The 21,991-nt window shown below is 40.4% G+C and overlaps 2 non-coding genes across 2 annotated transcripts; one reads left to right on the top strand and one right to left on the bottom strand.

Moving 5' to 3' along the window:
* Positions 1-723: 723 nt before the first annotated feature.
* Positions 724-827, top strand: LOC138423012 (U6 spliceosomal RNA). The gene has a single exon (XR_011250118.1). It is a non-coding gene; the product is annotated as a U6 spliceosomal RNA (small nuclear RNA).
* A 20,138-nt stretch (positions 828-20,965) lies between these two features.
* LOC138422983 (small nucleolar RNA ACA64) lies at positions 20,966-21,106 on the bottom strand. Its single transcript, XR_011250095.1, has one exon. It is a non-coding gene; the product is annotated as a small nucleolar RNA ACA64 (small nucleolar RNA).
* Positions 21,107-21,991: the final 885 nt, after the last annotated feature.

The following is a 21,991-nucleotide window of genomic DNA, read 5'->3' as shown; positions in this document are numbered from 1 at the left end:
TGGAGAGCATTCTTAAAAAAGGCCGGGAGCACTCTCTTGCCTCCTCCACCACAAGAAGATGTGATGCATCTGCAACCCAGAAGCAGGCCCACACCATACTATTCCACCCTGATCTCACATTTGCAGCCTCCAGAACCGTGAGAAATAGATTTCTGTTGTTTTAAGCCCCTCACTCTATGGTTATTTTGTTGCAGCAACCTGAATGGATTAAGAGTGAGGCAGATTGTATTAGAATAACTGGTGGATTTCAGTTATTCATGCAATTTCATTCTATGAATAATCAAGAGTTCACTGCGGCTATAATTTTCTGTTGAAATTTTTCTTTTTAAAAGCTCCACATAGCAGCTTAATTATAATCTCTCTCCGCTTACTCAGAGAAAGTTCTTGAAACTGGCAGTAGGTTTCCTAAGTATCTGAGCGTTTACCACGTCATTTGGTTGCCTAGAACTGAGGATAAAACATCCAGTGTGAAATGTATGTAGTAGGGCTAAAGAGAATGCAGTTTGTGAGTAATCTAAAAGATAAATGGCAAGCATTCTCAAGACTGTAACAGTAGACAAATTTAAAAACAAGAGGGGTAGATGGCTTGGAAAATGCTAGTTTTTCCTCTATTTTTAAGAAAAAGGTTATTACCAGTTACAATGGGTAGCTCCTGTGAAGAGAGGAGAAAACAGCTCTTCAGATGTCATGAAAGGTTGAAGAATGTGTTTAAACAAAAGACTGGTGCTTGCTGCAGCAGCATCTGTACTAAAATTGGAACAATATAGAGATCAGCATGACCTCTGTGCAAGGATGACACTCAAATTTGTGAAGTGTCCCACATTTTTCAAAAAGAGAAAGACAGACCATGTGATCTCACTTATATGTGGAATCTAAAATAGGACACAGATGAACTTTATGAAACAGAAACAAGCTCACAGAGAACAGAATTGTGGTTGGTAAGTGGGGGTAGGGGAGGAATGGGTTGGGAATCTGGGATTGACAGACACAAACTATTAGTGTAGGATGGATAAAACAGCAAGGTCCTACTGTGTGTAGCACAGGGAACTGTATTCAGTAGCCTGTGATAAACCATATTGGAAAACAGTATGGAAAAGAATGCATATGTGTGTGTAACTGAATCACTTTGCTGTGCACCAGAAACACAAGATTATAAGTCAACTTTAATTCAATTAAAAGTACACATTATGTATTTATTTTAGAAGTGGGAATCTGTACCTTTCGACCCCTTTCATTCATTTCTCCCACCTCCAACCCTCATCTCAAATAACTCCCAATCTTTTCTCTGGTAACTTTGAGTTCTGTTTTTTTTGTTTTGTTTTGTTTTATATATTTCACACATAAATAAGAATCATACAGCATTTGTCTTTCTCTATTTCACTTAGTATAATGCCTGTAAGGTACATTAATGTTGCTGCAGATAGCAAAATTTCATCTTTTGTAGCTGAATAATACCCCACTGTGTATATATGGTATATATACCATTTTCTTTATTCATTCATCCATTGGTGGACATTTAGGCTATTTCCATGTCTTGAGTATTGTAAGAATGCTGCAATGAACATGGAATTGCCTGTCTTATTTTTTAAGGAAAAAAAATTACTTGTATCAAATTGAAAAATGAATGAATCTTCAAGTAAGATAAAATCATCAGTAACACAATTAAGTTACGACAGCGCATACAGATTAGACTACAGGTTTAGATACTTTTTTTAATTTTTAAAGATCTTATTGGGTTTATTCAACATATCATGAATCAAGCAACATCCCAAATAGCAAATAGAAATGAGCTCCAAGGAACTGAACAAAATGGGAGACTTTTACAGTCAGAGGGGGAAGGGACAAGGAAAGGGCAGATTACTTCATAGGTTTAGATACTTTGAATTAAGTACATACACCAAAATCAAGAGAGTTGACAGCTTTCACACTGACTGAAAGCCCTGACTTATTGTAAACGCAAGACTTCTGGGAAAATGGAGCTGACATTTCTCGGGATAGGGAGGGCATATATCTTTTTTAATTACTATTTTCATTTCGTTTGGATAAATATCTCGAAGTGGAATTGCTGGAGTTTTAATAATTTTAATTAAAAATAATTTTCAGCTTTCTGAGGATGCTCCATATTGTTTTCTGTACTGGATAAACCAATTTAACATTCCCACCAATAGTGCACGAGCGTTCCCTTTTCTCCACATCCTCTCCCACACGTATTTCTTTTTGGTAGTCATTCTAGCACAGTGATATCCCACTGTGGTTTTAATTTGTATTTCTCTAATTAGTGATGTTGAGCACTTTTTCATATACCTGTTGGCCATGAGAGAGTCATCTTTGGAAAAATGTCTGTTCAGATCCTTTGCCTGTTTTCTTTTTATTAACAGAGTTGTTTATTTGCTATTGAGTTGTAATAGTTCTTTATGTGTTTTGGGTATTAGCCTCTTCTCAGGTAAATGATTTGCAACTATTTTCTCCGATTTATAGGCTACTTTTCAATTTTGTTGATGGCTTCCTTTGCTGTATAGAAGTTCTTTAGTTTTGTTTTTTTTTTTTTTTGAAGGTTTTTAGTTTGATGTAGTCCCACATGCTTATTTTTGCTTTTGGGATCAAATCTACAAAATTATTGGCAAACTGATGTCAACAAGCTTACTGTCTGTGTTTTCTTCTGGAAGTTTAATGGTTTTAGGTCTTACATTCAAGTCTTTGATCCATTTTTTGCTTGAGCTATTTCCAGGGATGGTATACAGTGGTCCAGTTTCATTCTTTTGCATGTGGCTGTCCAGTTTTCCCAGCACCGTTTCTTGAAGAGGCTGTCCTCGTCACACTGTATACAATTGATGGTGTATCTATGTGTGGGCTTCCCAGGTGGCACCAATGCAGGAGACATAAGAGATGCAGATTCCATCCCTTTAGGCGGGCTTGGCAACCCACTCCATTATTCCTGCCTGGAGAATCCCATGGGCAGAGGAGCCTGGCAGGCTACAGTCCATAGAGTTGTAAAAAGTTGGACACGACTGAAGCGACTTAGCATGCAAGCACACATATGTATGGGCGTGTGTATTTCTCTGCACTATCTGTTCTGTTCCATTGACATGTGTGTCTGTTTTTATAATAATACTGTATTGTTTTGATTACTACAGCTTTGTAACGTATTTTGAAATCAGAACGCATGATCCTCCAGCTTTTCTGTTCTTCCTCAAGACTGCTGTGACTGCTCAGGGTCATTTATGGTTTCCTTTGAATTTTGGGATTATATATTCTATTTCTCTGAAAAATGCCACTGGAATTTTGATAGGGATTGCATTGAATCTGTAGATTGCTTTGGTAATATGGACATTTTAATGATATGAATTCTTCCAATCCATGAGCACAGAATATCTTTACATTTGTTTATGTCTTCAATTTCTTTCACCAATATCTTAGAGTTTCCAGTGTGGATGTCTTTTACATCCTTAGTTAAATTTATTCCTAGGTGTTTTATTCTTTTTGATCCAGTTGTAAATGGAATTATTTTCTTAATTTCTCTGATAGTTCATCATTAGTGTATAGAAATGAACAGTTTTTGTATATTGATTTTATATCCCACAACTTTACTGTATTTATGCTAACAGTTTAGTGATAAAGTTTTTAGGATTTATGTATGTATATGTGTATAAGTTTCCCAAGTGGCATTAGTGGTAAAGAAACCACCTGTCAATGCAGGAGACATAAGAGATACGGGTTTTATCCCTGGGTGGAGAAGATCCCTGGAGAAGGGCATGGCAACCCACTCCAGTATTCTTGCCTGGACAATCTTATGGACAGAGGAGCCTCGTGGGCTACAGTGTAGAGGGTTGCAATGAGTCAGACACGACTGAAGCGATTTAGCACATATGTGTGCTAAGCATATATGTTATATGTATGTGATCGTGACAGTTTTAGTTGTTATTTCTTCCGTTACAATTTGTATACCTTTTATTTTTCTTGCCTAAGTGCTCTGGCTAGAACTTCCCATACTAGAATAAAAGTGGTGAGAATGAGTATCCTTATCCTATTCCTGATCTTAGAGGAAAACTTTAGCTTTTTGTTATTAAGTATAATGTTAGCTGTGGGCTTGTTATACATGACCTTTATTATATTGAGGTATGGTCACCTCTAAATCCACTTTGTTGAGTTTTCTAATCATTAGATATTGAATTCTGACAATGCCTTTTCTGCATCTATCAATGATTATATGATTTTTATTCTTCATTGTGTTACTGTGGTATATCGCATTGATTTTGTGAGTGTTGACTCATCCTTTAATTACTAGACTAAATCCCACTTGATAATGGTGTTGAATTTGGTTTGCTGATGTTTTGTTGAGAACGTGTGTGCTGATGTTCATCAGGGGTATTGGCCTATGATTTTCTTTCCCTGTGGGATCCCTGTCTGATTTTGGAATCAGGGTGATGGAGACCTCATAGGATGAGTCTGGAGATGTTCCTTCCTCTGCAACTTTCAGGAATAGTTTCAGAAGGATAGACATTAACTCTTCACTTGTAATTTGATTACTGTAAGTGCCATACTACTACTACTACTAAGTCGCTTCAGTCGTGTCCGACTCTGTGGGACCCCATAGACGGCAGCCCACCAGGCTCCCCCGTCCCTGGGATTCTCCAGGCAAGAACACTGGAGTGGGTTGCCATTTCCTTCTCCAGTGCAGGCAAGTGAAGTTGCTCAGTCGTGTCCGACCCTCAGCGACCCCGTGGACTGCAGCTTAAGTGCCATGTTTGACCCTAATTATAAAGGACACATTTCCTTGTTCTTTTTTTTGTGTGTATCTATTTTAGATTTTTGGTTTGCTGTTACTAGGAGGCTTTTGTGCAGCAGTCTCTTTCTGAGAGAGAGAGATGATTGTATATGTGTATGTGTATATATATATATTTGTAATACACATACATATACATATATTGAATGTTTTAAGTTGCTGATGTTTTAATTTCAAATGAATTTAAAAGCCCTGCATTCTCACTCTACTCCCCTCATGATTACTGTTTCTGATGTCATATTTTATATCTGATTGTTTTATGTATCCCTTGGCTCAGAGGTTAAAGCCTCTGCCTGCAATGCAGGAGACCTGGGTTCAATCCCTGGGTCAGGAAGATCCCCTGGAGAAGAAAATGGCAACCCACTCCAGTACTCTTGCCTGGAGAATCCTATGGATGGAGGAGCCTAGTGGGCTACAGTCCACAGGGTCGCAAAGAGTCGGAGACGATTGAGTGACTTCACTTTCACTTCCACTTAAGTGCTTGTGGATACAGATGATTTTACCATTTTGCCTTTTAATTTTCCTACTGGTTTTGTGTGTGGATGCTTTCCTACCTTTACTGTATGTTTGCTTTACTGGTGAACTTTTTCATTTTGTAATTTCCTGTTTCTAGTTGCGGCCTTTTCCTTTTTGCCTAGAGAAGTTCCTTGAACATTTGTTGTAAAGCTGGTTTGGTGGTGCTGAAGTCGCCTAGATTTTGATGCCTATAAAGCTTTTAATCTCTTCAGCAGGTCTGAATCAGAGCCTTGCTGGTAGAGTATTCTTGTAGGTTTTTCCCTTTCATCACTTTAAATAGATGATGCCACTCCCTTCTGGTCTGCAGAATTTCTGCTAAAAAGTAAGCTGAGTTTTATGGCAGTTCCCTTGTATACTGTTTGCTGCTTTTCCCTTGCTGCTTTTAACATTGTCTCTTTTTCTCATTTTAATGACAATGTGTCTTGATGTGTTCTTTTAGGATTAATCCTGAATGGGACACTCTGTGCTTCTTGGATTTGGATAACTATTTCCCTTCCTGTGTCATGAAAGTTTTCAGCGATTTTGTCTTCAAATGTGTTCTTGACAACTTTCTCTTTCTTGGATCCCTATAATGTGAATATTATTTTGCTTGAGGTTACCCCAGGGGTCTCTTAAACTGTTCTCATTTCTTTTCATTCTTTTTTTCTGATCCACAGCAATGATTTTCACTATTCTGCCTTCCAACTTACTGGTTTGTTCTTCTGTGTATTTTAGTCTCCTGGTGAATTTTTTATTTTAGTTATTGTATTATTCATGTCTGTTTGGTTGTTCTCTATATTTTCTAACTCTTAAAAAAATTATCTCCTGGGAATTCTGTGGTAATCCAGTGATTAGGATTCTGTGTTCTTGTTACTGAGGGCCTGGGTTTAATCCCTTGTTGGGGAACTAAAATCCCACAGTCCACATGGTGTAGCCAAACCCAAAACAAACAAACAAACAAACAAAAACCTTAAAGAGAAAAAAGAAAACCAACAACCTTCTCTCTTCTTGTTCTGTGCCTCCATTCTTCTTCCAAGTCTGACCATCTCTATGATCATTACTCTGAACTCTTTCTTGGATAGGTTGCTTGGCTTTACTTAGTTTCTCTTCCAGAATTCCTTCATCTGAAATGTATTCCTATGCTGATTCACTTTGTCTGAGTTGCCATTGGTATTTTTATGTATTTGGTAAGTTACTTATGTTTCTCTGCTTTGGAGAAGTGGCCCTCTGTAGGAGACGCCCTATGCACCCTAGCAGTGCTCTCCTTTCTAGTCACCCAAGGTATATGCTCTGGGAAATCCCCCTAGGAGAGCTGTGTGGGTCCTTCAGTAGTGCTTATTATGTGAGTGATGTGATAGGCTTGGTTGGCCCCTCAGTTCAGTTCATTTCAGTTCATGTCTGACTCTTTGTGATCCCGTGAACCACACATGCCAGGCCTCCCTGTCCATCACCAACTCCTGGAGTCCACCCAAATCCATCTCCATCGAGTTGGTGATGCCATCCAACCATCTCATCCTCTGTTGTCCCCTTCTCCTCCTGCCTTCAATCTTTTCCAGCATCAGGGACTTTTCAAATGAATCAGCTCTTCGCATCAGGTGGCCAAAGTATTGGAGTCTCAGCTTCAACATCAGTCCTTCCAATGAACACCCAGGACTGATCTAACAAGACCCAGTTTCCCCAACAGTCAGTCTCTCCCATCAGGAAGCTTCCATAAGCTTCTTATCTTTATCCATCAGAGGGCAGACAGAATGAAAACCACAATCACAGAAAACTAATCAAACTGATCACATGGAACACAGCCTTGTCTAGCTCAGTGCAACTACGAGCCATGCCGTGTGGGGCCACCCAAGACAGATAGGTCATGGTGGAGAGTTCTGACAAAACGTGGTCTGCTGAAGAAGGGAATGGCAAACCACTTCAGAATGCCTTGAGAATCTCATGAACAGTATGAAAAGGCGAAAAGATAAAACACTGAAAGATGAACTCCCAGGTTGGTAGGTGCCAATATGCTACTGGAGAAGAGTAGAGAAATAACTCCGGAAAGAATGAAGGGATGGAGCCAAAGCAAAAACAAAACCCATTTGTGGATGTGACCAGTGATGGAAGTAAGTTCAGTGCTGTAAACAGCAATATTGCATAGGAACCTGTAATGTTAGGTCCATGAATCAACGTAAACTGTAAGTGGTCAAACAGGAGATGACGAGAGTGAACATCAACATTTTAGGAATCAGTGAACTAAAATGGACTGGAATGGGTGAATTTAACTCAGATGACCATTATATCTACTACTGCGGGCAAGAATCCCTTAGAAGAAATGGAGTAGCCATCATGGTTAACAAAAGAGCCCAAAATTCAGTACTTGGACACAGTCTCAAAAATGACAGAATGATCTCTTTGTTTCTAAGGCAAACCATTCAATATCACAGTAATCCAAGTCTATGCCCCAACCAGTATGCTGAAGAAGCTGAAGTTGTACAGTTACTATGAAGACCTACAAGATCTTCTAGAAGTAACACCCAAAAAAGATGTTCTTTTCATTATAGGGGACTGGAATGCAAAAGTAGGAAGTCAAGACATACCTGGAGTAACAGGCAAATTTGGCCTTGGAGCACAAAAGGAACCCAAGCAAAGGTTAACAGAATTTTGCCAAGAGAACACACTGGTCATAGCAAATGCCCTCTTCCAATAACACAAGAGATGACTCTACACATGGACATCACCAAATGGTCAGTACTGACATGAGGTTGACTATATTCTTTGCAGCCAAAGATGGAGAAGCTCTAGGAAGTCAGTTGTATAGACAGAGAGCTGACTGCGGTTCAGATCATAAACTACTTATTGCCAAATTCAGACTTAAATTGAAGAAAATTAGGGAAAGCCACTAGACCATTCAGTTCAGTTGCTCAGTCGTGTCCAACTCTTTGTGACGCCATGAATCACAGCATGCCAGGCCTCCCTGTCCATCACCAACACCTGGAGTTCACTCAGACTCATGTCCATCAAGTCAGTGATGCCATTCAGCCATCTCATCCTCTGTCGTCCCCTTCTCCTCCAGCCTCCAATACCTCCCAGCATCAGAGTCTTTTCCAATGAGTCAACTCTTCGCATCAGGTGGTGAAAGTATTGGAGTTTCAGCTTTAGCATCAGTCCTTCCAAAGAACACCCAGGACTGACCTCCTTTAAAATGGACTGGTTGGATCTCCTTGCAGTCCAAGGGACTCTCAAGAGTCTTCTCCAACACCATAGTTCAAAAGCATCAATTCTTCGGCTCTCAGGTTTCTTCACACTCCAACTCTCACATCCATACATGACCACTGGAAAAATCGTAACCTTGACGGACCTTTGTTGGCAAAGGAATGTCTCTGCTTTTTAATATGCTGTTTTGATTGGTCACAACTTTCCTTCCAAGGAGAAAGCGTCTTTTAATTTCATGGCTGCAAGCACCATCTACAGTGTTTTTGGAGCCCCCTAAAATAAAGTCTGCCACTGTTTCCACTGTTTCCCCATCTATTTCCCATGAAGTGATGGGACTGGATGCCATGATCTTCGTTTTCTGAATGGTGAGCTTTAAGCCATCTTTTTCACTCTCCTCTTTCACTTTCATCAAGAGTCTTTTTAGTTCCCCTTCACTTTCTGCCCTAAGGGTGGTGTCATCTGCATATCTGAGGTTATTGATATTTCTTCCGTCAACCTTGATTCCAGCTTGTGCTTCCTCCAGCCCAGCGTTTTTCATGATGTACTCTGCATATAATTTAAATAAGCAGGGTGACAATATATAGCCTTGACGTACTCCTTTTCCTAATTGGAAGCAGTCTGTTGTTCCATGTCCAGTTCTAACTGTTGCTTCCTGACCTGCATATAGGTTTCTTAAGAGGCAGGTCAGGTGGTCTGGTATGCCCCAACCAGTAATGCTGAAGATGCTGAAGTTGAACGGTTCTATGAAGAGCTACAAGACCTTTTAGAACTAACACCCAAAAAAGATGTCCTTTTAATTATACGGGACTGGAATGCAAAAGTAGAAAGTCAAGAAACACCTGGGGTAACAGGCAAATTTGGCCTTGGGATACGGAATGAAGCAGGGCAAAGGCTAATAGAGTTTTGCTAAGAGAACGTACACCCTCATAGCAAACACCCTCTTCCAACAACACAAGAGAAGACTCTACACATGGACATCACCAGATGGTCAACACCAAAATCAGATTGATTATATTCTTTGCAGCCAAAGATGGAGAAGCTCTATACAGTCAGCAAAAACAAGCGTAGGAGCTGACTGTGGCTCAGATCATGAACTCCTTATTGCGAAATTCAGACTTAAATTGAAGAAAGTAGGGAAAACCACTAGACCATTAAAGTAAGACCTAAATTAAATCCCTTATGATTATACAATGGAAGTGACAAATAGATTCAAGGGATTAGATCTGATAGACAGAGTGCCTGACGAACTATGGAAGGAGGTTTGTGAAATTGTACAGGAGGCAGTGATCAAGACCATCCCCAAGAAAAAGATATGCAAAAAGTCAAAATGGTTGTCTGAGGAGGCTTTAGAAATAACTGAGGAAAGAAGTGAAAGGCAAAGAAGAAAGGAGAGATATACCCATTTGAATGCAGTGTTCCAAAGAATAGCAAGGAGAGATTAGAAAGCCTTCCTCAGTGATCAATGCAAAGAAATAGAGGAAAACAATAGAATGGGAAAGACTAGAGACCTCTTTAAGAAAATGAGAGATACAAAGGGAATATTTCATGCACAGATGGGCTCAATAAAGGACAGAAATGGTATGGACCTAACAGAAGCAGATGATATTAAGAAGAGATGGCAAGAATACACAGAAGAACTGTACAAAAAAGATCTTCATGACCCAGATGGCCATGATGGTGTGATCACTCACCTAGAGCCAGATATCCTGGAATGTGAAGTCAAGTGGGCCTTAGGAAGCATCACTACAAACAAAGCTAGTGGAGGTGATGGAATTCCAGTTGAGCTGTTTCAAATCCTGAAAAATGATGCTGTGAAAGTGCTGTACTCAATAAGCCAGTAAATTTGGAAAACTCAGCAGTGGCCACAGGACTGGAAAAGGTCAGTTTTCATTCCAATCCCAAAGAAAGGCAATGCCAAAGATTGTTCAAACTACCACAATTGTACTCATTTCGCATGCTAGCATAGTAATGCTCAAAATTCTTCAAGCCAGGCTTCAACAGTAAGTGAACTGAGAACTTCGAGATGTTCAAGCTGGATTTAGAAAAGGCAGGGGAACCAGAGATCAAATTGCCATCATCTGATGGATCATTGAAAAAGCAAGAGAGTTCTAGTAAAACATCTACTTCTGCTTTACTGACTGTGCCAAAGTCTTTGACTGTGTGGATCACAACAGACTGTGGAAAATTCTGAAAGAGATGGGAATACCAGACCACCTGACCTGCCTCTTGAGAAATCTGTATCCAGTTCAAGAAACAACAGTTCAGACTAGACATGGAACAACAGACTGATTCCAAATCAGGAAAGGAGTATGTCAAGGCTGTATATCATCACCCTGCTTATTTAACTTATATGGAGAGTATATCATGAGAAATGATAGGCTGGATGAAGCACAAGCTGGAATCAAGATTACCAGGAGAAATATCAATAACCTCAGATACACAGATGACACCACCCTTATGGCAGAAAGGAGAGAAGAACTAAAGAGCCTCTTGATGAAGGTGAAAGAGGAGAGTAGGCTTAAAACACAACACCCAGAAAACCAGGATAATGGCATCTGGTCACACCACTTCATGGCAAATAGATGGGCAAACAATGGAAACAGTGAGAACCTTTATTTTTTTGTCTCCAAACTCACTGCAGATGGTGACTGCAGCCGTGAAATTAAAAGATCCTTGCTCCTTGGAAGAAAAGCTATGACCAACCTAGACAGCATATTATAAATCAGAAACATTACTTTGACAACATAGGTACATCTAGTCGAAGCTATGGTTGTTCCAATAGTCATGTATGAATGTGATAGTTGGAACATAAAGAAAGCTGAGTGCTGAAGAATTGATGCTTCTGAACTGTGGTGTTGGAGAAGACTCTTGAGAGTCCCTTGGACAGCAAGGAGATCCAACCAGTCAATCCTAAATGAAATCAGTCCTTAGTATTCATTGGAAGGACTGAAGCTGAAACTTGCCGGGGTCCTGCCCTGGTGGATCCAGGGAATTCGAAGCGGGGACAGTGTTGGCGTGAGAAAAACTTATTTATTTATTAATATAAGATTAGATTAAGAAACAATAGTATAGTAGGAAAATTAAGTAGAGAAAGAGGCTGAATAACTTGGATTATGTGGAAGACCAATAAAGTTCCAGACAAGGAGCTTGCACCATCTACTTTAGGTCACCGGCGTCCATTTGAATATCAGAGAGTGCCCTGTCTTGGGCTCTCTCTCTTACGGATCTTAGAAGCCGGGACAAATTAGTAGACATGATGAGCCTCCCTGCTCCAGATGGGAATTCAGCCGGAAAAAGAAAAGAACGACCTGGGGAAGCCCAGCATCGGTGCAAGACTCCAAAAACTATTTTTCAAAATCAGCTTATATACCCCAAGTTGTACATAAAGAAATAGAGTTATGCAGGGGCAGCAGTCCTGACCCTCATTGAGACAAGGCTTTCTTTTTGCATACCCTCCTGTATACAAAAGGTCTCAGGTGGTTTACATTATCTTCTGGCCAAGAGACTTGTTAACATTTTTATGGCTCTCTTCCTGGATAATTGTCCAGAAAACTCCTTTTCCCTAGAAGTGTTTTTTCTTTACTCTGCAATCCCTCAAAGTACAAAAAAGTTACATTCCTATAGAACAAAGGTGCAGTGGGTTATAACAAAGAAAGTACTTAACTCAAAGATCTAGTGTTGCTAATACCAGGTCTAATCCCTGTTTTTCTATATACCAACTATAACTAAAAATAAAAGATATGAAAATTTGGCAGCAAGTATTGGCTCAACAAATGAAACCTTTAATCGGTCCTATTCTAATGATTTTGACTCCTCGGAAGCCTCCACATTCCTAGGATGTTTTAAGCTTCCTGTGCCTCCTGCAGTCGGGAGGCCTCAACAATCACATGTGCAGCTGTAGGAGTCCTGCAGGCAGGCTAGAAAGCCATCAGAGGGGTTTTTGGATTGAAACACTCGTATTATGCCCAGGAGATTTATTATCTAAAAGCTCTAATTTTTTCCAGAAAACGGTAGTGGGGGGACAGTCCCCTGTTAATGACAGAAGAGTAGGTGGAAAGCATAACACAGTAAAGCAGGCAGATTCTGGTCTCGGGGGGTGGATGCTCAGGAATTTCCAGGGGGAATCCCTGAAGCCGAACACGTCCTTGCGTTTTGTCAGGCTTCCTTCCGCATGACCTTGTCACTGGTGGGATTCCTCACGCTGGCTCCCGACAGAAACTCCAATACTTTGGCCACCAGGTGCGAAGAGCTGACTCACTGGAAAAGACCCTGATGCTGGGAAAGATTGAAGATGGGAGGAGAAGGGGACAAAAGAGGATGAGATGGCTGGATGGCATCACTGACTCAATGGGGACGAGTTTGAGTCAACTTTGGGAGTTGGTGATGGACAGGGAGGCCTGGCATGCTGCAGTCCATGAGGTCACAAAGAGTCAGACACGACTGAGCCACTGAACTGAATGTACTCATTTCCATTTTTATAATTGTTTTCTGATGGTTTTGTAGTTCTTTTGTTCCTTTTTATTTTGCTCTCTTTCATGATCTGATTTTCTGTAGTGCCCACACGTTTTTAATATCACAATTTACATCTTGTTATCTTGTTTATCTCTTAACTAATTATTATAGTTATAAATATTTTTACTACTTCTGACTTAATTTTCATACTAATTTCCACCACCTTTACAACATTAAATTATTCTGAATTTTCTCTTAATATGTATTCACCTTTCTGAGATTTATACTATGATTTTTTTGGTCAAACTTAAAAGTTCTCATTCAGTTCAGCTTGAAGAAGTCCTATTATCATTTCTGATAAGGCTGGTCCATATTTGGATGAAATGTTCCCTTGGTATCTCTAATTTTCTTGAAGATCTCTAGTCTTTCCCATTCTATTGTTTTCCTCTATTTCTTTGCCTTGATCACTGAGGAAGGCTTTCTTATTTCTCCTTGCTAGTCTTTGAAACTCTTCATTCAAATGGGTATATCTTTCCTTTTCTCCTTTGCTTTTGGCTTATCTTCTTTTCATAGCTATTTGTAAGGCCTTCTCAGACAGCCATTTTGCTTTTTTGCATTTCTTTTGCTTGGGGATGGTGTTGATTCCTGTCTCCTGTAGAAGTCATGCACCTCCATCCATAGTTCATCAGGCATTCTGTCTATCATATCTAGCCCCTTAAATCTATTTCTCACTTCCACTGTATAGTCATAAGGGATTTGATTTAGGTCGTACCTGAATGGTCTAGCGGTTTTCTCCACTTTTTTCAGTTTCAGTCTGAATTTGGCAATAAGAAGTTCATGATCCAAGCCACAGTCAGCTCCCAGTCTTGTTTTTGCTGTCTGTATAGAGCTTCTCCATCTTTGGCTGCAGAGAATATAATCAATCTGATTTTGGTGTTGACCATCTGGTGATGTCCATGTGTAAAGTCTTCTCTTGTGTTGTTGGAAGAGGGTGTTTGCTATGACCAGTGTATTCTCTTGGTAGAACTCTATTAGTCTTTGCCCTGCTTCATTCTGTACTCCAAGGGCAAATTTGCCTGTTACTCCAGGTGTTTCTTGACTTCCTACTTTTGTATTCCATTCCCCTGTGATGAAAAGGACATCTTTTTTGGGTGTTAGTTCTAAAAGGTCTTGTAGGTCTTCACAGAACTGTTCAACTTCAGCTTTACTGGTCAAAGCATACTTGGATTACTGTGATATTGAATGGTTTGCCTTGGAGACGAACAGAGATCATTCTGTTGTTTTTGAAATTGCATCCAAGTGCTGTATTTCAGATTCTTGTTGACTATGATGGCTACTCCATTTCTTCTAAGGGATTCCTGCCCACAGTAGTAGATATAACGGTCATCTGAGTTAAATTCACTCATTCCAGTCCATCTTAGTTCACTGATTCTGTTTCATGCAAAGATGGGCTCAAAAAAGGACGGAAATGGTAGGGACCTAACAGAAGCAGAAGATATTAAGAAGAGGTGGCAAGAATACACAGAAGAACTCTACAAAAAAGATCTTCATGACCCAGATAATCATGATGGTGTGATCAGTCACCTAGAGCCAGACATCCTGGAATGTGAAGTCAAGTGGACCTTAGAAAGCATCACTACAAACAAAGCTAGTGGAGGTGATGGAATTCCAGTTGAGCTGTTTCAAATCCTGAAAGATGATGCTGTGAAAGATAGAACTGGACATGGAACAACAGACTTGTTCCAAATAAGAAAAGGAGTACGTCAAGGCTGTATATTGTCACCCTGCTTATTTAACTTATATGCAGAGTACATCATGAGAAATCCTGGGCTGGAGGAAGCACAAGCTGGAATCAAGATTGCCGGAAGAAATATCAGTAACCTCAGATATGCAGATGACACCACCCTTATGGCAGAAAGTGAAGAAGAACTAGAGAGCCTCGTGATGAAAGTGAAAGAGGAGAGTGAAAAAGTTGGCTTAAAGCTCAACATTCAGAAAACTAAGATCATGGCATCTGGTTCCATCACTTCATGACAAATAGATGGAGAAACAGTGGAAACAGTGGCTGACTTCATTTTTCTGGGCTCCAAGATTGCTGTAGATGGCTATTGCAGCCATGAAATTAAAAGATGCTTACTCCTTGGAAGGAAAGTTATGACCAACCTAGACAGCATATTAAAAAGCAGAGACATTACTTTGCCAACAAAGGTCCATCTAGTCAAGGCTATGGTTTTTCCGGTCGTCATGAATGGATATGAGAATTGGACTATAAAGGAAGCTGAGCGCTGAAGAATTGATGCTTTTGAACAGTGGTATTTGAGAAGACTCTGGCAGTCCCTTGGACTGCAACGAGATCTAAGCAGTCCATCCTAAAGGAGATCAGTCCTGGATGTTCATTGGAGGGCCTGCTGCTGAAGCTGAAACTCCAATCCTTTGGCCACCTGATGCTAAGAGCTGATTCATTTGAAGAGACTGTGATGCTGGAAAAGATTGAAGGCAGGAGGAGAAGGGGACGACAGAGGATGAGATGGTTGGACATGGTTTTGGGTAGACTCTGGGAGTTGGTGATGGACAGGGAGGCCTGGCATGCTGCTGTTCATGGGATCACATAGAGTTGTACATGACTGAGCGACTGAACTGACTGAATTAGTAAGGCTGGTCTACTGGTTATGAACTTTAAATTTTTTTCTGTCTTGATAACTTTATTTCTCCTTCGACTCTGAATGATAATCTAGTTGGGTGGAGTATTCTTGATTGAACATTTTTTTCTTTTCAGCATTTTGAATATATTGTGCCACTTCTTCTGGCCTACAAAGTGTCTACGGAGAAGTCTGATAGTCTTACAGGGGTTCCCCTGAGTGTAATAGGTTTTCCTATTGCTCCTTTTCACATTGTTTCCCTGTCTTTAACTTTTGACGTTGTAGTTATCTATCTTAGTGTAGGTCTCTTTGGGTTCATGTTATTTGCAGCTCTATGGGCTTCTTGAATCTGGATGTCTGTTCCCTTCCTCCAGCTTAGGGAAGTTTTTGGGAGGTCATTATTTGTTTAAGTAAGTTTTTCTGCCTCCTTTTGTCTTCTGGGATCTCTATAATGTGAATGTTGGTCTGCTTGATGTCATCCCACAAGTATATTAAGCTACCTTCATTAAAAAATTTTTTTTTCTGCTGTGATGGTATGAGTTCTGCTGACCTGTCGATCTCTTTCTTTGCCTCGTCTAGTTGACTGCTGAGTGCCTCTAGTGTATTTTTCAGTCCAGTTATTGTTTTCCAGCTCATCAACTTCGGTTTGGTACGTTTTTATGTTCTTCCATTTATTTGCTGTCATTCTCACTGCGTTCAAACGTTCTTTTTCTACATTCTGTGAGCATCTTTATGAACAATTAAAAAAACTATCGGGTAAATCACATCTCCATTTCATTAAGAATTTTTCCCCCTAAAATTCTATCTTGTTCTTTCATTTGGAACATTCCTCTATTTTTTCATTTTTCTCGATTCTGTGTTGGCTGTTTTATCTTATACGTAAAAACCAACTCTTTTTAAAAATTTAATTGAAGTATAGTTGATTTGTAATGTATTGGTTTATGCTGTACAGTCAAGTGATTCAGTTACATATATATAGAGATGTATATATACACACACATATATTCTTTTTTATATTCTTTTCCATTATGGCTTATCACAGGACATTGAATATAAATCTCTGTGTCCTATAGTAGGGTCTTGTTTATCCATTTTTTAAATAACAGTTTGTATAAAATAGCCAGGTTTCGCTGGTGGCTCAGTGGTAAAGAATCTGCCTGCAATGGAGAGACACAGGTTTGATCTCTGGGTTAGGAAGATCCCTGGAAGAGGGCACGGAAACCCACTCCAGTACTATTACCTGAAGAATCCCATGGACAGAGAAGCCTGGCAGGCTGCAGTCCATGGCATAGCAGGAGTCGAACAAGACTGAAGCCACCTAGCACACGCACATAAAACAGCCACCTCTTCAGTCTTGAAGGCATGACCTCGTGTGGAACATGAACCTCCTTGTTCAACACTGCTCTAGCGCTTGCTTGTCTCGAACTTCTGTGATTGTCCACACAACCTATTTGAGACTCCCAGGCGTTGATGGTGTGCCAAGACCTGTCAGTGTCCCAAAGCGGAGGTTCTTAGTCACTGCCTAGTTTCAAGCTAATTGGAAACCAGACTCCCAGGCAGCAAGTATTAAAGTATGCAAATATATCTACTCCTGTGGGAACACAAGTGTTAACTCCTGCTGGCCACCAGAGCCAGGTAAGTCAGAGGTGCCCCTGGTGGCAGCTACAAGAATTGGGGCACAAAAGTGTGTGCACTCTCCTTTCTGGGAGCTGCTGGTGAGTTGGAGAGTGGCATAGGAGGAGAATGCAAAGATGTCTGCTTCCAGCCTCCATCTCTGGAGAGTACTCTGGTAGGTCCTTAGAATTATGTTAAATTAGATGCTTGCCCCTTGGACCAAGGCTTTATAACCAAATGAACTCCTTTCATGTAAAATCTAGACTCCTCACAATTGGCTGCCTCTCTGCTGGTGGTCCCTGGGGTGGGTGGGTCTGAATGCACTAACCCTTTAAGAGTTGTTTCCCAGTCCTTTGTAGCCTGGCAGGTTTCATGGTTGCAGCCCCACTGGTATTAAAAACTTAATGTTTAGGAGGGAGCTTGTGTCTCTCAGATGCAGGTTTTAAAATCTGGGTGCCCAATATGGGGTTGAAACTCTTTGCTCTTCTGAGAGCTCTAATTTTTGAGTCCCCTCCTGAATTGTGTGTTACAAAGCCAAGGTTGTTTTTAAGCCTGTCCCACCCACTTCAGTGGAAACACTGTCAGACTTTATTTTTTGGGCTCCAAAATCACTGCAGATGGTGACTGCAGCCATGAGATTAGAAGACACTTACTCCTTGGAAGAAAAGTTATGACCAACCTAGGTAGCATATTGAAAAGCAGAGACATTACTTTGCTGACTAAGGTCCGTCTAGTCAAGGCTATGGTTTTTCTAGTGGTCATGTATGGATGTGAGAGTTGGACTGTGAAGAAAGCTGAGCACCAAAGAACTGATGCTTTTGAACTGTGGTGTTGGAGAAGACTCTTGAGAGTCCCTTGGACTGCAAGGAGATCCAACCAGTCCATTCGGAAGGAGATCAGCCCTGGGATTTCTTTGGAGGGAATGGTGCTGAAGCTGAAACTCCAGTACTTTGGCCACCTCATGCAAAGAGTTGATTCATTGGAAAAGACTCTGATGCTGGGAGGGATTGGGGCCAGGAGGAGATGGGGACGACAGAGGATGAGATGGCTGGATGGCATCACGGACCCGATGGACGCAAGTCTGAGTGAACTCCAGGAGTTGGTGATGGGCAGGGAAGCCTGGCGTGCTGCGATTCATGGGGTCGCAAAGAGTCGGACACAACTCAGTGACTGAACTGAACTAAACCCACTTCAGTGGGGCTTTCCTGGTGGCTCAGTGATAAAGAATCTGCCTACCAATGCAGGAGATACAGGTTTGAATCCCTGGGTGGGGAAGATCCCCTGGAGAACGAAATGGCAACTCCCTCCAGTATTCTTGCCTGGAGAACCCTAGGGACAGAGGAGCCTGGCGGGCTACAGTGCATAGGATTGCAAAGAGTTGGACACGACTTAGCGAATGAACAACAACCTACTTCAGTGTGGGTTTTTTTCCCGTCATTTCCTCATCTGTAGAAATTGCTTGCTAGTTCTTGCCCTGCCCCACTCCAGAATAAGTTGTTTATATGTAGCTATAAATTTGGTGTGTCTGAGGGAGGAGGTGAGTTTAGGATCTTCCCATGTCAAATTTGCCCTAGAATTTTCAAATACTAGTCTTTGAGATCTTTCCAGGGCTCCAGCTAAAATTACTACCCTTTAAAAAAAATCCTGTAACTCTAATCATGTTATACCTTTGTTTATAGTAATTAAAGAATCTGCCTGCAATGCGGGAGACCTGGGTTCAATCCCTGGGTTGGAAAGATCTGCTGGAGAAGGGAAAGTACTCACTCCAGTATTCTGGCAACTTTCACTTTCATAGTAATTAGGGTAAAATGTTTATGGAATTGGGCATGTTTTCTTGCTTAAAAAATGTCACTTCAAATGTTGGTTGGTGATCAAAATAAAATATAAATTTTGATTCTTATTAAAATCTGAGAATGTAAGAATTCAAAAACTGTTGACTTTATTCTGTTTGTGGAATAAACTTTATTTTAAATAAACAACAAAAAAAGTTTATTTTCCATACTGGATCACAGTGGTAAAGATGGTGTTGTGTTTATTTTTGTGGCTCCTTTAAGGACTAATGGAATGTTTGGAATTGGTTGGGTTCTTGAAGGTTCTTGAAATATATATAAAATATTGAAAGGAAGGAAAGGAAGAAAATAAATGTGTGTAAATATTCAAAGAAAGGAAGAAAATGAACATATTTGTGCACATACACACGTATGTTATCTTCTTCAACCTTAAGGCATGTATTTATATTTAGAGAAATATATTTGCATCGATAGTTTGATGCATTGAACCAAGAACTTCTGATGTTAGGTAAGATGGTAAGCTAAGAATGGCTGCTGGCTCTTTCTCATGCACAACAATTCTGGAGATGCCAGAAAGGAGATATCCAGAATGTGGAATATAAGAGATGAATTTCAATCTGATTAAGGACATCAACCAAAAATCTATGGCAAATATCACATTTAACAGAACTTACATGTGATAATATCTAGGCCTATGTTTGTTATATGTACATGAAACCCAGACAACAGTGGTATAAACATACAAATGTTGGCTTTTTCTTAATAATAAACAGGAAGTCCAGAGGTGGGCAGCACAGCCCTGTACATGGCCTAGAAGCTTCAGTGTTCTTGGCCCCTCTAACTCCCCTCAATCCCTCACATTCAGCTTTGTTCTCATGCTGAGGTGGTTTCTACCTCTGGCTCTAGGCAAGAAGAAGAAGAAGACAGAGAAAAGGTAGAGAGATATGGACCAAGCCAGCTGGGCTTTCTGCAAGCTCACCAGGCATGTCCTCCTAACATCCCATTGTCTTGGACTGCATTACACAACCACCTTTAGTTACAAAAGCAGTTGTATTTTGCCTCTATAAACAAAATTGGTTTCTGGTAGAAAGCAAAAAAAACAAACAAACATAGAGACTTGAAATTGGGTTGACAACTGGTGGTATCTGCTTGTGTCTTCACTTTAAGTAGAGAAAAACATGGTGATCCCCCTATGACCACTACTTTTGAATCAATGCTTAATTCTTGGCCATTGCAAAAAGAACAAAAATAAATGTGATATGTAACTGTCAGAGTTCTGTCACATACTTCAGAAAGTGTATCTAGCTGGTTTTAAAAGAAACTAACTTTTAAAGCAATGTGAAGTAGCTTGTGTTTAGCTAGTCAGTAGTGTCTGACTCTTTGTGACCCCATGAACAGTATAGCCCACAGGCTCCTCTGTCTATGGGATTTTTCAGGCAAGAATACTGGAGTGGGTTGCCATTTCCTTCTTCACGGGATCTTCCTGACCCAGGAACTGAACAAGGGTCTCCTGAATTGCAAGTGGATTCCTTGCTGCTGAGCCACCAAGGAATCCATACAATATTAAAAAATTAATCTAAAAAAAATATAAAAATAATTATGGAAAAGTTGTATGGCTTGATTAGCAAATATTAAGGACACCTGAATAAATGAAGCAACACACCATGCTAATAATGAGATAATTTAACTTTTTTTTTAGATCAACAGCTTTATTGAAAGATGAGAGAAAGGGAGGTTGGGAGGGAAGCTCAAGAGGGCAGGGGGATACAGATATAGCAAATTCACTTCTTTGTATAGCAGAAACTACCACGACATTGTAAAGCGATTATACTCCAATAAAAAAAAATATAAGAGCAGATGCCCTTTCTTCCCACAGTTCTGGTGGTATACGACTCAAACTCTGAGCATCCAGGTGTCCTGTGGGTAGAAGACAGGTCAGGGGTCAGATACCAGAATTTAGAACACGCCACCAGCCGCAGGCAGCCCAGAGCAGAGGTGCATGTCAGAGCCTGGGTTTCCCCGTGGCCCCCCCCGCCCCCCCCCACCGCCAAGGAGGAGCAAACAGTGAGCTGAGGCCCTGGTGGCTCTGGGCAAGGAATCTCACCTGTGACCAAAGTCACAGGTAATTTTCAACCAATGCCAATGAGATGATTTAACACTTTAAAGATTTAATTCCTCCAAAATTAATCTGTAAGTGCAGTGTGATTTGGAAAACAATTTTAGAAAGATGTTTTGGAGGTAAAGCAATAAAGTAATTCTGGAATATATTTGGTGAGTTACAAAAAGACAGTTTTGGAAAATAAGCCAAAGCAATTGAAACAGTGTCACAGGATCAACTCTTTAAGCCAAGAGGGCAGGGTAGAAAATCAAGAAACAGATCTGTATACAAACGAGAATTTCCTATACGATAGAGAAATAAAATCAGAAGAAATGATGGAGTATTAGAGTTAATAAATGGCACTGAGAAATTTTCTCACTGCAAGGAGAGAAATACAATCAGATCCCCATATTATATAAAAGTAAACTCCAAATATATTTAAAAAATCTAAAGATAAAATATAAAATGAAAAAAGAAACTGTAAGAGTATCAGGAAAGGATTTCTTGAATAAGGGCCTGCAGGTCAGGCCCTCTGGGAAACAGACTCTAAAATAAGAGATTTGTGTGGGGGCAGTTTATTGGGGTATTCCCTCCGGGTCAACACGGATGAAGGCAGTCTTAGCCTGATCCTGTGAGGCACTCTGGAGCTGGGGGAGCCCTTCTGATTTGAACTCAAGCTTTACTCTTTGCATAGGTCAGCTGTTGGTTGCAGGTTGTCCCCAGGAAGTGGGCAGGGCCCTGGGTGAGGCAGCAAGTCAAGGGCAATGCCCAAGTTTCCCATGTCTTCCTCTTGGCTATTGAATATAATGTTGCTCAGAATGTTGGTGTGCAAATATCTCTTCCAGATCCTGCTTTTAATTCTTTTGGATATATACTCACTAGTGGAATTGCTGGAGCATATGGTAATTCTCCCTGATGCTGGGAA

The sequence above is a fragment of the Ovis canadensis genome, chromosome 17, assembly GCF_042477335.2.
Source record: "Ovis canadensis isolate MfBH-ARS-UI-01 breed Bighorn chromosome 17, ARS-UI_OviCan_v2, whole genome shotgun sequence".
Classification (NCBI taxonomy): Eukaryota; Metazoa; Chordata; class Mammalia; order Artiodactyla; family Bovidae; genus Ovis; species Ovis canadensis.
Note: the sequence above shows the minus strand (reverse complement) of the source record. Positions and strands in the feature narration are given on the sequence as shown.